Source organism: Hylobates moloch, unplaced genomic scaffold (genome assembly GCF_009828535.3).
Source record: "Hylobates moloch isolate HMO894 unplaced genomic scaffold, HMol_V3 SCAFFOLD_1, whole genome shotgun sequence".
NCBI classification, from domain to species: domain Eukaryota; kingdom Metazoa; phylum Chordata; class Mammalia; order Primates; family Hylobatidae; genus Hylobates; species Hylobates moloch.
In genome coordinates this window covers 9,385,121-9,397,219 of record NW_026652276.1, presented here as the reverse complement: position 1 = coordinate 9,397,219, position 12,099 = coordinate 9,385,121, and the positions used below count along the sequence as shown (strand labels likewise).

The 12,099-nt window shown below is 53.4% G+C and overlaps 1 protein-coding gene and 1 pseudogene across 1 annotated transcript in view; one reads left to right on the top strand and one right to left on the bottom strand.

Moving 5' to 3' along the window:
- LOC116809380 (endothelin-converting enzyme-like 1) overlaps positions 1–2,675 on the bottom strand; it is a 32,172-nt pseudogene extending 29,497 nt beyond the window's left edge.
- The window catches only part of DIS3L2 (DIS3 like 3'-5' exoribonuclease 2), a 480,187-nt gene that overhangs the window by 400,705 nt on the left and 67,383 nt on the right, over positions 1–12,099 (top strand). The gene's annotated exons all lie outside the window — the stretch shown is intronic.

Here is a 12,099-nt window from a genome sequence, read left to right as displayed (position 1 = left end):
GCTACTCGGGAGGCTGAGGCAGGAGAATGGCGTGAACCCGGGAGGCGGAGCTTGCAGTGAGCCGAGATCGCACCACTGCACTCTAGCCTGGGTGAAAGAGTGTGCTGAGCTCAATGACACAGCAGGACATTCTTGCTACTGAGGCCAGCCCCTGATGCTGATGGGTCAGGGCTTCTATCATTTCCTGACTTGCCATGGGGAGATGGTGTCTGTCCTTGAGGGTGACTGTCTGACTCAAAGCTGGCCTGCAAAGGCCTCTGTTCCTCCCATGGTGGATAGATACCACGAGGCTCTCCCAAGGGTGGCCCAGGGACAGCAGAGCTGTAGCCACACTTTCTCTTTCCAACCATCCCTAGGTGAGGAAACTGCAGCTCAGGAAGCTCCCAGCCCTGCCGAGGGCCTGGGAAAGCAGAGGGGAGAGCTAGGATCGGATCCTCGGGCTCTGGGTCCTTTTTGAGTTCTGCCTCCTCTAGTGTGACTACTGGACAGAAGTGGCAGTGGAAATTCATGGCACACCCAGCAGGCAAGTCCAGGGGGCAAGGGAGGGGCCTGGGCCACACTCATGTAGGGGGGTGATCTTCTGCAGCTGCCCCAGCGTCACCTTTTTGTACATGGAGCTGACATCTCGCTGGAAATCATCATACTCTGACACAATGATCTGGGTGGGGGCAGAGATCAGGGCTGAGCCAGCCTTGCTCCATGGTCCCCTGTCATCAGCTGCCCCCATTACAGCCACAGGGTCTCTTTAGCCTTCTGCTCCACAGCATCAGCACCCAGGAAGCTGAGCACTCGCTCCATGAACACCCTGTATGCTGCCAGTATCTACCCCACGGGAAGGGGCTCATCCAGGGACAGGGACAGGGACAGGCCTAGCCTGGATCCACCCCTCCTGGGGCCCCAGGCCTTCCCTGCCTCCCCATCCCATGCCCCAGCACCTTCTCACTCTCCTCATCCTGAGCGAGGTACAGGGTCCTCTCTGGCAGAGTGAGCCTGTCCTGGTCAATATGGGGAGAGAGACAGGGGCCAGAGGTCAGACTCCCGAAACAGATGGAATTTTCACCCCAATGCCCAGAGAGCAAGCAGACATCCATGGGTACAGCCCCAGAAGCACGCAGCCCCCAGCCCCTCTTTCCATCCAGAAGAGATGACCAAAGCCCTATCCCTGACTATCTCAGCTTACCCTTGAACGCCTGCACTTTACCTGTCGGGGGAACTTGCGCAGTGCCGCACTGACCCTTGGGGTTCCTGGCTTTAGCGCCAGCCCCAGCCCTCACGGAGATGTCAGCCCAGCCCGCCGGCGCGTCCCTCCCTCTCTGCCCTCACTGCCTTCCAGAGGGCTGGGAAATTGCGGCTCCCGCGGCTCCGCTAAACACTTCAGTTAACCCAGGGAAATTACTTGCGCCTTCCTCCCGCGCTCTGCCGCCAAGGGCTCCCCTCCCCTACTTTCCCTTTCTCTCCTCTTGCGCACCCCCCTCCCACGCGCAGGGACCCCTGGGCAGGGCCACGCCCCGGGTCTGCGGCCGCTGGCTGGGCGCTCGGGGATCGCACTCAGGTGGATGAGGTAGCGCGAGGAGTTCCTGTAATCTAGGCTGATCTAGAGCGAGAAGAGCGCGGCGGCACTGTACACGCCCTGCACCTTGTACAGCAGCTGGTTGAGGTCCCAGCGCGTCGCGACCCCCGGACGCTCCGCCGCGCCGCCCAGGTCCCAGCCCCCGCAGTCCTCCATGACCTCTAACATGGGCCGAGGACTCAGTAGCTCGATCTCGCGCATGTCGAGGCACGAACGGAAAAAGGCGCGCACCTTGCGCTTGGCCGCGCCGCCGGGCCCACCCCTGGGCCGTGCCAGCAGGCGCCGCAGGCGCTCCTCTTTCTGCTCGCCGATGGCCGCGCTGGTGCCATAGGTGAGCTTTTCGTTGGGGATGGCGTGGTGCCTCAGTCAGCCGCCGCAGGCCGAAAAGTAGAAGTCCTGGCACGGGTCCATGCTGGGGTCCAGGTTGGCTGCCAGGAAGCCGGCAGCGCGCGCTAAGGCCTTGCCCTCGGGGCAGCTCTCGGGACAGGCGCCGCCGCCCGCTGCGACCGGGCCCAGGTACTTGAGCGCCAGCATACCCGCCAGGATGGCGCAGAGATCAGCGGCGAACACCAGCCCCAACAGCGGGCTCACCTTACGCAGGGTTCCAGCGCTGCAGCCCAGGCCCTGGTGGCGCTGCTCCTTGAGAGAAGCCTGGGGGGCAGAACTTGACCTTCTGGAACGCGTCGTAGTGAGCCGTCAGCTAATACCGGGCTCCATGGCAACGAGGCCGCCGCGGTGCAGCCCTGGGCCACCTGGGCTATGGGATGCGCGCGGCCGCTGGCCTCCTAGTGGGCCTCTGCATGGCCCCGGGGCCAAAGCTGAGGGAAGAGCAGAGTCAGGCTCAGGAGGCGCAGCAGCCCAATGGGGTTCCCAGGCACCGCGAGGAGAGACGCAGGCCTGGGTGCAGAGGCCCCAGCTGCCGGCCTCATTCACTGCGAAAACCAGGGACGAGGAGAGTCTGGCGGGGCCACCACCCCCGCGTGCACAGTGGAGTCTTCTCCCCTGTCCTCCTCCCTGCACACACGTGTCGGATGCTGGATTGGGAGGCCTCTTATGGGAAGGGGGAGGCGCCTGGCACGGGGCCTGGCACGTAGGGGGCCTTCATTGCAAGGCCATCCCTCTTCCTTTCGCCTTTCTTGTCCACGACCTGCCCTAGCCAAGGCCAAGTGGGGTGGGGGAAAGAGCGGAGGCTGGAGTGGTAGGTGCGGTCAGGGGCGCAACATGCGGCACTTTCAGCTCTCCGAGCTGGACACAGACAGACGCTTCGCAAAACGGCCAAAGAACCAAACTTTGTCCTCGTGGAAGTCTGCGGGATCTACCACTTCAACCCCACTCGCTCGCTCCTTCTGCCCGACGGCCCACCCGCCCCTTCCCAAGGGGCACGCGCCATTGCTCCAGGGTCGCGGATACACAACCCACTCCCTGCACGGCAGTGATGGGGAACCCGAGACCTGTCCGTCTCTATCCCCTTTCCGCCCCACTCCTGGCTTCAACAGGTTCTCCCTAGAACCCACACTTGGGCGAAGTTTCACCCACGTCGGGGCGCGAGCTGGCCGGGCGAACCCAGAGCCATGCAGGCGCGGCGCGCAGTCCATGGAGCCCCAGAGCCGAGCCTGGGAGTCGCAGCCGGCGGATGGACGCATACAAAGGCGGGAGGCTCCGCGCAGCGGCTACAAAGGTGACGGAAGTGGCCGCGGCTGCAGGGACTCAGGCGCCACTTACCCGGCAGGTGCGCGCCAGAGCCTGGCAGAGGCGGAGCGGGTCCAACCGAAGTCGCTGCCTGAGCAGGAGGGAAGCGGCGCGGGCGTCCGGTGTCTCCCCGCGCCTGCTGCCTTCTCTGCCGCCGCCCCAGCCCGCCGCCCGCCTGCGTGCCTGCCCAAGGGAGGGGACGCGCCGGAGGCTCCACCCTCCTCCGCCCGTCCCGCGCTCCCTTCCTTCCTCCTGCGACCCTCGGGCTACCTGGCAGCGCGGCGGCAGCGGGGACCTGGGTCGGGGGCCATGGAGACAGGCTTCCGAGGGTCGTGCGAGGGCTGCGGTAGGGAACTCCGGGTCCAGTCGCGTCCTGGGACTAGTGAGGGCAGCGGGTACTCCCGGCAGGAGTCCCCTCCGATCCGGTGTCCCCACTCGGAACCGCCCACCAACCGGCTGGAAAGGAGCTGGAGCTACGCAGCTGGGGGCCGTCATGATCCAGCCCACAGCCCTGGGGCACCACCCAGGGAGGACTCCTAAGGATTGAGGGGGCACTGACGGAGTGCCTGGGCTGCCCGCACAGCGCCTGCGCAGAGCGCACCTTCACCAGGGAGCTTCCTTTACCTCCTCGGAACCCCTGTCCGGGATCAGCTCTCCCCGGGGTGTCTGGGCTTCTGGTTGTCTCGCCCCCTTCCCCCAGCCTCTGATCCACCGAGAGCAACGCAGAGCCCTGCTAGAAGCAGGCCTGGGGCTGTGAGTGCGGCCCCCATGGTCCCAATGGGCGGTTGTCCCAGAGCACAGCAATCACTGCCTATAGGAGGTGACGTGGGTTTAGCCTCTGACCACACAGTCCTGGTCACCCTGCACAGACTGCCAATAAAGAGGGGTCTGAGGCCCAGCTCCTTGGCTTCTCTGCAGTTTCCCCAAAAGGGAAGCTGAGGCTGTGGGTGAGTGGGTGATGGCCGTGGTCCAGGTTCCAGTTCCCTCACTCTGGGGGGCTTCCCCTACCCCTGTGATATGGTTTGGCTCTGTGTTCCCACCCAAATCTCACCTTGAATTGTAATCCCCATAATCCCCACATGTCAAGGGCGAGACCAGGTGGAGATAATTGAATCATGGGGCTGGTTCCGCACACGCTGTTCTTGTGATAATGAGTGAGTCTCGCGAGATCAGACGGTTTTATAAGCGTCTGACATTTCCCGTTTCCACTCATTCTCTCTCCTGCCGCCCTGCGAGAAGGTGCTTTCCACCGTGATTGTCAGTTTCCTGAGGCCTTCCCCAGCTATGAGGAAATGTGACTCAAACCTCTTTTCTTTATAATTTACCCAGTCTCAGGTATTTCTTCATAGGAGGGTGAGAACGGACTAATACACCCTGATTGCCCAGGTGACCCCATGACCCATATGCAAGAGCATGACAGACCACAGCAGTGCCCAGTGACACCCAGTGAAGCCCTGAGTGATGCAGCTGGATACCTGATGTGAGGGTGGGCGGGTGGGTAGAGCAGCCAGAGCTGCCTTGGAGAGAGAAGGCCCGAGGGGGTGCCAGGCACAGACCGTGAGGGCTTCAGAATCTGACTCGCTGCCTCCCCCCGACTAAGGACAGATCCCAGTCACCCAGCCTATGCACCTTGTGAGAATCAAAATAGAGTTCCTTTTGTTAAAAACCCTGAGAAGTAAAGCCAGGAACATGAAGGGGATTTATCATGCACAAAACCTGATAACAAGAACTATCACAGAAGACTGCAAACAACCAGCTTGCATAACAGCCTTCAGAACCTTTCACCAAAAAATACTTCTGCAAGGACATCTGCCCAGCAACTGCCTGTCCAACCTCAAACTGGTGCCACTCATACCTTGATCCTTGTAGCCAAGGATGAATAACTCAAAACAATACTGTGATCCTCCTCGTTTTTTCTTTAAAAGCCTTTGTCTTCCTTCACCTTTCTAAATTCACACATAGTTTCCTCTGGCCTGCTTATTCCCATTGCAGTACCTATTTCCAAAGAAAGTTCATTTTATTTTAGGGTCTTCCTGTATCTGTTATGCAATGTCACGTAGTGGTGTCAGAAGTGGGACTGAAGTGAACTCATCTTGGATGAATCAGTGTCTCCTGGAATCTAACACAGCATTGACTGAGCCCTCTGCAGACTGCCTTTCCAGGAGTCGCTTTTCTGTTCTTGTGGGGAAGAGAGATCAGATTGTTACTGTGTCTGTGTAGAAAGAAGTAGACATAGGAGACTCCATTTTGTTCTGTACTAAGAAAAATTCTTCTGCCTTGAGATGCTGTTAATCTGTAACCCTATCCCCAACCCTGTGCTCCCTGAAACACGTGCTGTGTCAACTGAGGGTTAAATGGATTAAGGGCTGTGCGGGGTGTGCTTTGTTAAACAAATGCTTGAAGGCAGCATGCTTGTTAAGAGTCATCACCACTCCCTACTCTCAAGCCACTCCCTAATTTCAAGTACCCAGAGACACAAAACACTGCAGAAGGCCCCAGGGAGCTCTGCCTAGGAAAGCCAGGTATTGTCCAAGGTTTCTCCTCATGTGATAGTCTGAAATATGGCCTCATGGGAAGGGAAAGATCTGACCGTCCCCCAGCCTGACACCCGTAAAGGGTCTGTGCTGAGGAGGATTAGTAAAAGAGGAAGGAACGCCTCTTTGCAGTTGAGGTAAGAGGAAGGCTTCTGTCTCCTGCCCGTCCCCGGACAATGGAATGTCTCGGTGTAATATTCCATCTACTGAGATAAGGGAAAACTGCCTTAGGGCTGGAGGTGGGACATGCTGGCAGCAATACTGCTCCTTAAGGCATTGAGATGTTTATGCACATCAAAAGCACAGCACTTAATTCTTTACCTTGTTTATGATGCAGAGACCTTCATTCACTGTTTACCTGCTGACCTTCTCTCCACTATTATCCTATGACCCTGCCACATCCCCCTCTTCGAGAAACACCCAATAATGATCAATAAATACTAAGGGTACTCAGAGGCCGGTGAGATCCTCCGTATGCTGAATGCCGGTCCCCTGGGCCCCCTTTTTTCTTTCTCTATACTTTGTGTCTCTTTCTTTTCCAAGTCTCTCGTTCCACCCAACGAGAAACACCCACAGGTGTGGAGGGGCAACCCACCCCTTCATGTTCTGGTGAATCTTTTCGAATACTCAGACTCCCTCTCTTTGGTCAGTTCCTTTTTACTTTATCCTGGATCTGTTTTGTTACAAGGCTCCCTTAAACAAAGGACCTTGCATCCTTCTTGGGAGTATAAAGGTTGGAGTTTTGTTTTTGGTTGGGGCGTGTGTGTGTGTGTGTGTGTGTGTGTATGTGTTTGAGACAGTCTTGCTCGGTCACCCAACAGAGTCCTGCTCTGTTGCCCAGGCTGGAGTGCTTGGCAGGATCACGGCTCACTGCAACCTCCTCCTCCCAGGTTCAAGCGATTCTTGTGCCTCAGCCTCCCTAGTAGCTGAGACTACAAGCGCGCATCACCACGTCCGGCTAATTTTTGTATTCTGGTAGAGACTGGATTGCACCATGTTGGCCAGGCTGATCTTGAACTCTTGACCTCAAGTGATCTGCCCACCTCGGCCTCCCAAAGTGGTGGGATTACATGGGTGAGCCCCTGTGCCTAGCCAGTTTTGTTTTTTTATTTGCTTCTTTGCTTTCGGCAAGCACTTTCTGGTATAAACAGAAGGGACCTTCTGGTTTGAGGGCTCTGGTTTCTACAGAATTTATTTTCTGTCTAGGCGGCAAGTCTTTTCTGGTGAATTCACTTTTGTTTCTGCATGCCTGGCTGAATATTTTGTTTGATGTGCACACTTTCATGCGCGTCCGTGTGAAGAGACCACCAAACAGGCTTTGTGTGAGCAATAAAGCTTTTAATCACCTGGGTGCAGGTGGGCTGAGTCCGAAAAGAGAGTCAGCAAAGGGTGGTGGATTCTCATTAGTTCTTAGAGGTTTTGGGATAGGTGGTGGAGTTAGGAGCAATGTTTTGGGGGGCAGGGGGTGGATCTCTCAAAGTACATTCTCAAGGGTCGGGAGAATTACAAAGAACCTTCTTAAGGGTGGGGGAGATTACAAAGCATATTGATCAGTTAGGGTGGGGTGGGAACAAATCACAATGGTGGAATGTCATCAGTTAAGGCTATTTTTACTTCTTTTGTGGATCTTCAGTTACTTCAGGCCATCTGGATGTATACGTGCAAGTCACAGGGGATGCGACGGCTTGGCTTGGGCTCAAGGGCCTGACATTCCTGCCTTCTTATATTAATAAGAAAAATAAAACAAAATGGTGTTGAAGTCTTGGGGTGGCGAAAATTTTTTGGGGGGTGGTATGGAGAGAGAGAATGGGCAATGTTTCTCAGGGCTGCTTCAAGCGAGATTAGGGGCAGCGTGGGAACCTAGAATGGGAGAGATTAAGCTGAGGGAAGATTTTGTGGTAGGGGGTGATATTGTGGGGTTTTTAGAACATTTGTCGTATAGAATTATTGGTGATGGCCTGGATACGGTTTTGTATGAATTGAAAAATTAAATGGAATAAGAGAAGGAGAAAAACAGGTATAAAAGGTCTAAGAATTGGGAGGACCTAGGATATCTGATTAGAGAGTGCCTAAGGAGATTCAACATAGTCCTGCCAGCAAAGATTATTTATTTACTTCAAGAGCTAAGAGTGGCAGTTTGGGGATACCACGAGGAGAGATCAGCTGTGATGGCTTGGAGAAACAGTGTAAACCGGCAGTGTAAACAAGAGCAGGGCATGTGTGAGTAGTTGAGAACGGAGAATAGGAGTATGGCTAGACAGAAAATAGTAGGGATGACAAGTTTTTTTGGGGGCACATTCTAAGTTGGTCTGGTGTCTGGAATGAGACTGGGGCCTAATAAAAGGAGCTCAAATGGGCTGGACCTTGTAGCATTCCGAGGACAGGCCTGAATTCTGAGAAGCGAAAGTGGTAAAAGTATTGTCCAGTCCTTTTTAAGTTGGTGGCTGAGCTTGGTGAGGTGTGTTTTTAAAAGACCTTTAGTCCATTCTACTTTTCCTGAAAACGGAGGACTATAAGGGATATAAAGGTTTCACTGAATACTAAGAGCCTGAAAAACTGCTTGGCTGATTTGACTAATAAAGGCTGGTCTGTTATCAGACTGTATAGAGGTGGGAAGGCTAAACTGAGGAATTATGTCTGACAGAAGGGAAGAAATGACTGCAGTGGCCTTCTCAGACCCTGTAGGAAAGGCCTGTACCTATTTAGTGAAAGTGTCTACTTAGACTAAGAGGTATTTTAGTTATCTGACTAAGGGCATGTTGAGTAAAGCTAATTTGCCAGTCTTGGGTGGTGGCAAATCTTCAAGCTTGATGTGTAGGGAAGGGAGGGGGCCTGAATAATCCCTGAGGAATAGTAGAATAGCAGATGGAACACTCAGAAGTTATTTCCTTGAGGATTGATTTCCACGATGGAAAGGAAATGAGAGGTTCTAAGAGGTGGGCTAGTGGCTTGTACTATAGCATAGCCTGCCTTTGCTGGTGTGTGGCGATTAGACCTGGTGGAACTGCCATCAACAAATCAAGCATGATCAGGGTGAGAAACAGGAAAGAAGGAAATATGGGGAAATGGGGTGACTGTCAGGTGGATCAGAGAGATGCAGTCATGGGGGTCAGGTGTGGTATTAGGAATAATGTGGGAGGCCAGATTGAAGTCTGGGCCAGGAACAATGGTAATTGTGGGACTTAACAAAGAGTGAGTACAGCTGAAGGAGCCAGGGAGCAGAAAGTATGTGCATCAGGTATGAGGAAGAAAATAGATTTTGGAAGTTATGAGAAATGTAGAGTGAGTTGAGCATAGTTTGTGATTTTGAGGGCCTCTAAAATTATTAAAGCAGTGGCAGCCGCTGCACCCAGACATGAGGGCTAGGCTAAAACAGTAAGGTCAAGTTGTTTGGACAGAAAGGCTACAGGGTACAGTCCTGGCTCTTGTGTAAGTATTCTGACTGCACTAACCATGCCTAGGAAGGAAAGTTGTTGTTTTGTAAGGGATTGAGGTTTGGAAGATTAGTCGGACACGATCAGCAGGGAGAGCACTGTGTTTTTATGGAGAATTATGCCGAGGTAGGTAACGGATGGAGAAGAAATTTGAGCTTTGGAGGGGGATACCCGATATCCTTTGGAGAATAAATGCTGAAGAAGCAGAAGTGTGTCGTGTTGAGAGGATTCAAAGGAGGGGCTACAAAGAAGAAGGTCATCAACATATTGAATAAGGTGAGAAGCGGAGGGGTGAAAAGAAAGTAGATCATGAGAAAGAGCTTGGCTGAAGTAATGAGGGCTGTCCCTGAAACCTTGCGGCAGCACAGCCCAGGTAAGCTGCTGGGACTGATGCGCATCGGGGTCAGTCCAGGTGAAAGCAAAGAGAGGCTGGGATGAGGGGTGCAGGGGAATAGTGAAAAAAGCATCTTTAAGATTAAGAATGGAATAGTGAGTTGTGGAGGAAGGTATTGAGGACAAAAGAGTGTACGGGTTGGGCACCACAGGGTGGATAGGCAAAACAATTTGGTTGATAAGGCGCAGATCTTGAACTAATCTGTAAGACTTGTCCGGTTTTTGGACAGGTAAAATGGGGGAATTGTAAGGAGAGTTTATAGGTTTTAGAAGCCCATGCTGTAGCAGGCGAGTGATAACAGGCTTTAATCCCTTTAAAGCGTGCTGTGGGATGGGATATTGGTGTTGAGTGGGGTAAGGGTGATTAGGTTTTAATGGGATGGTAATGGGCATGTGATCGGTTGCCAGGGAAGGAGTAGAGATGTCCCATACTTGTGGGTTAAGGTGGGGGGATATGAGAGGAAGACTCAAAGGAGGCTTTGGGTTGGGGAGAAGGGCGGCAATGAGATGTGGCTGTAGTCCAGGAATAGTCAGGGAAGCAGATAATTTAGTTAAAGTGTCTCGGCCTAATAAGGGAACTGGGCAGGTGGGGATAACTAAAAAAGAGTGCATAAAAGAGTATTGTCTAAGTTGGCACCAGATTTGGGGAGTTTTAAGTGGTTTAGAAGCCTGGCCGTCAATACCCACAACAGTTACGGAGGCAAGGGAAACAGGCCCTTGAAAAGAAGGTAATGTGGAGTGGGTAGCCTCCATATTGATTAAGAAGGGGACGGGCTTACCTTCCACTGTGAGAGTTACCCGAAGCTCAGCGTCCGTGATGGTTTAGGGGGCTTCCGAGGTGATCAGGCAGTGTCAGTCTTCAGCCGCTAAGCCAAGAAGATCTGGGAAGGAGTCAATCAGAGAGCCTTGGGCCAGAGTTCCAGGGGCTCTGGGAGTGGCTGCCAGGTGAGTTGAACAGTCCGACTTACAGTGGGGTCCCACACAGATGGGACACGGCTTAGGAGGAATCCCGGGCTGCGGGCATTCCTTGGCCCAGTGGCCAGATTTCCAGCCATGTAGCAAGCTCCTGGGGGAGCAGATTCTGGAGGAATGCCTGCCTGCTGCAGTTCAGGCGTTTGGAAGTTCTTGTGTGCTGGAGATGTGGCTGGGGTTTGTCTCACAGTGGAGGCAAGAAATTGAAACTTTTTTCTATTATTGTACACCTTGAAGGTGAGGTTAATTAAGTCCTGTTGTGTGGTTTGAGGGCCAGATTCTAATTTTTGGAGTTTTATTTAATATCGGGAGCAGATTGGATAATAAAATGTATATTGAGAATAAGACGGCCTTTTGACCTTTTAGGGTCTATGGCTGTAAAGTGTCTCAGGGTTGCTGCCAAACAAGGCATGAACTGGGCTGGATTTTTATATTTGATGAAAAAGAGCCTAAACACTATCTGATTTGGGATAAAGAAGAAGGAGCATTAATCTTGACTATGCCTTTAGCTCCAGCCGCCTTTATAAGAATAAATTGCTGGGCATTTGGGGGAGGGCTAGTCACAGAACGAAACTGTAAGCTGGACTGGGTGTGAGGAGGGGAGGTGATAAAAGGATTATAGGGTGGAGGAGCGGAGGCTGAGGAAGAATTGGGACCTAGCTCAGCCTGGCGAGGAGGGGAGAGGTCAGATGGGTCTGTAGAAAAGGAAGATTAGAAAGACTCAGCAACGCTTGGGGTTGGGACTGAGGGGACACGCGGGAGGAAAAGAAGGAAGATTTGGGATGAGTTGCATTGGGCACAGAGACTAGGAAGGGACTGATGTGTAAATGAATGCCTGGACGTCAGGCACCTGAGACCATTTGCCCATTTTACGACAAGAATTATTTAGATCTTGTAGGATGGAAAAATTCAAAGTGCCATTTTCTGGCTATTTGGAACTACTGTCGAGTTTGTATTGGGGTCAAGCAGCATTGCAGAAGAAAATAAGGCATTTAGGTTTTAGGTCAGGTGTGAGTTGAAGAGGTTTTAAGTTCTTGAGAACACAGGCTAAGGGAGAAGAAGAAGGAATGGAGGGTGGAACATTGCCCATAGTGAAGGAGGCAAACCCAGAGAGAAGAGAGCACAGAGATATGAGGTTGGGGTACTTGCCCCTTCCCCAGAGAAGGGGTAGAGACACGGAGAGAAGGGGTTGAGGGGTACTTGCCCCTCCCCTAGAAAAGCAGGACTTGCTGCTAAGGGTGAAGGAGAAGGGGTTGAGGGGTACTTGCCCCTCCGAAAAGCAGGACTTGCTGCTAAGGGTGAAGGAGAAGGGGTTGAGGGGTACTTGCCCCTCCCCCAGAAAAGCAGGACTTGCCGCTAAGGGTGAAGGACCGAGGCAGGCATCCCTGCGTGGTCTGACACCTCTGAAACCTGGGTGAATAATCAGGGAGGCGTCCCTGCAATGATTAAACACCAAGGGAAGGCTGCCTTCCCTAGTCCATGACCGGCGCCAGAGTTTTGGGTCCAC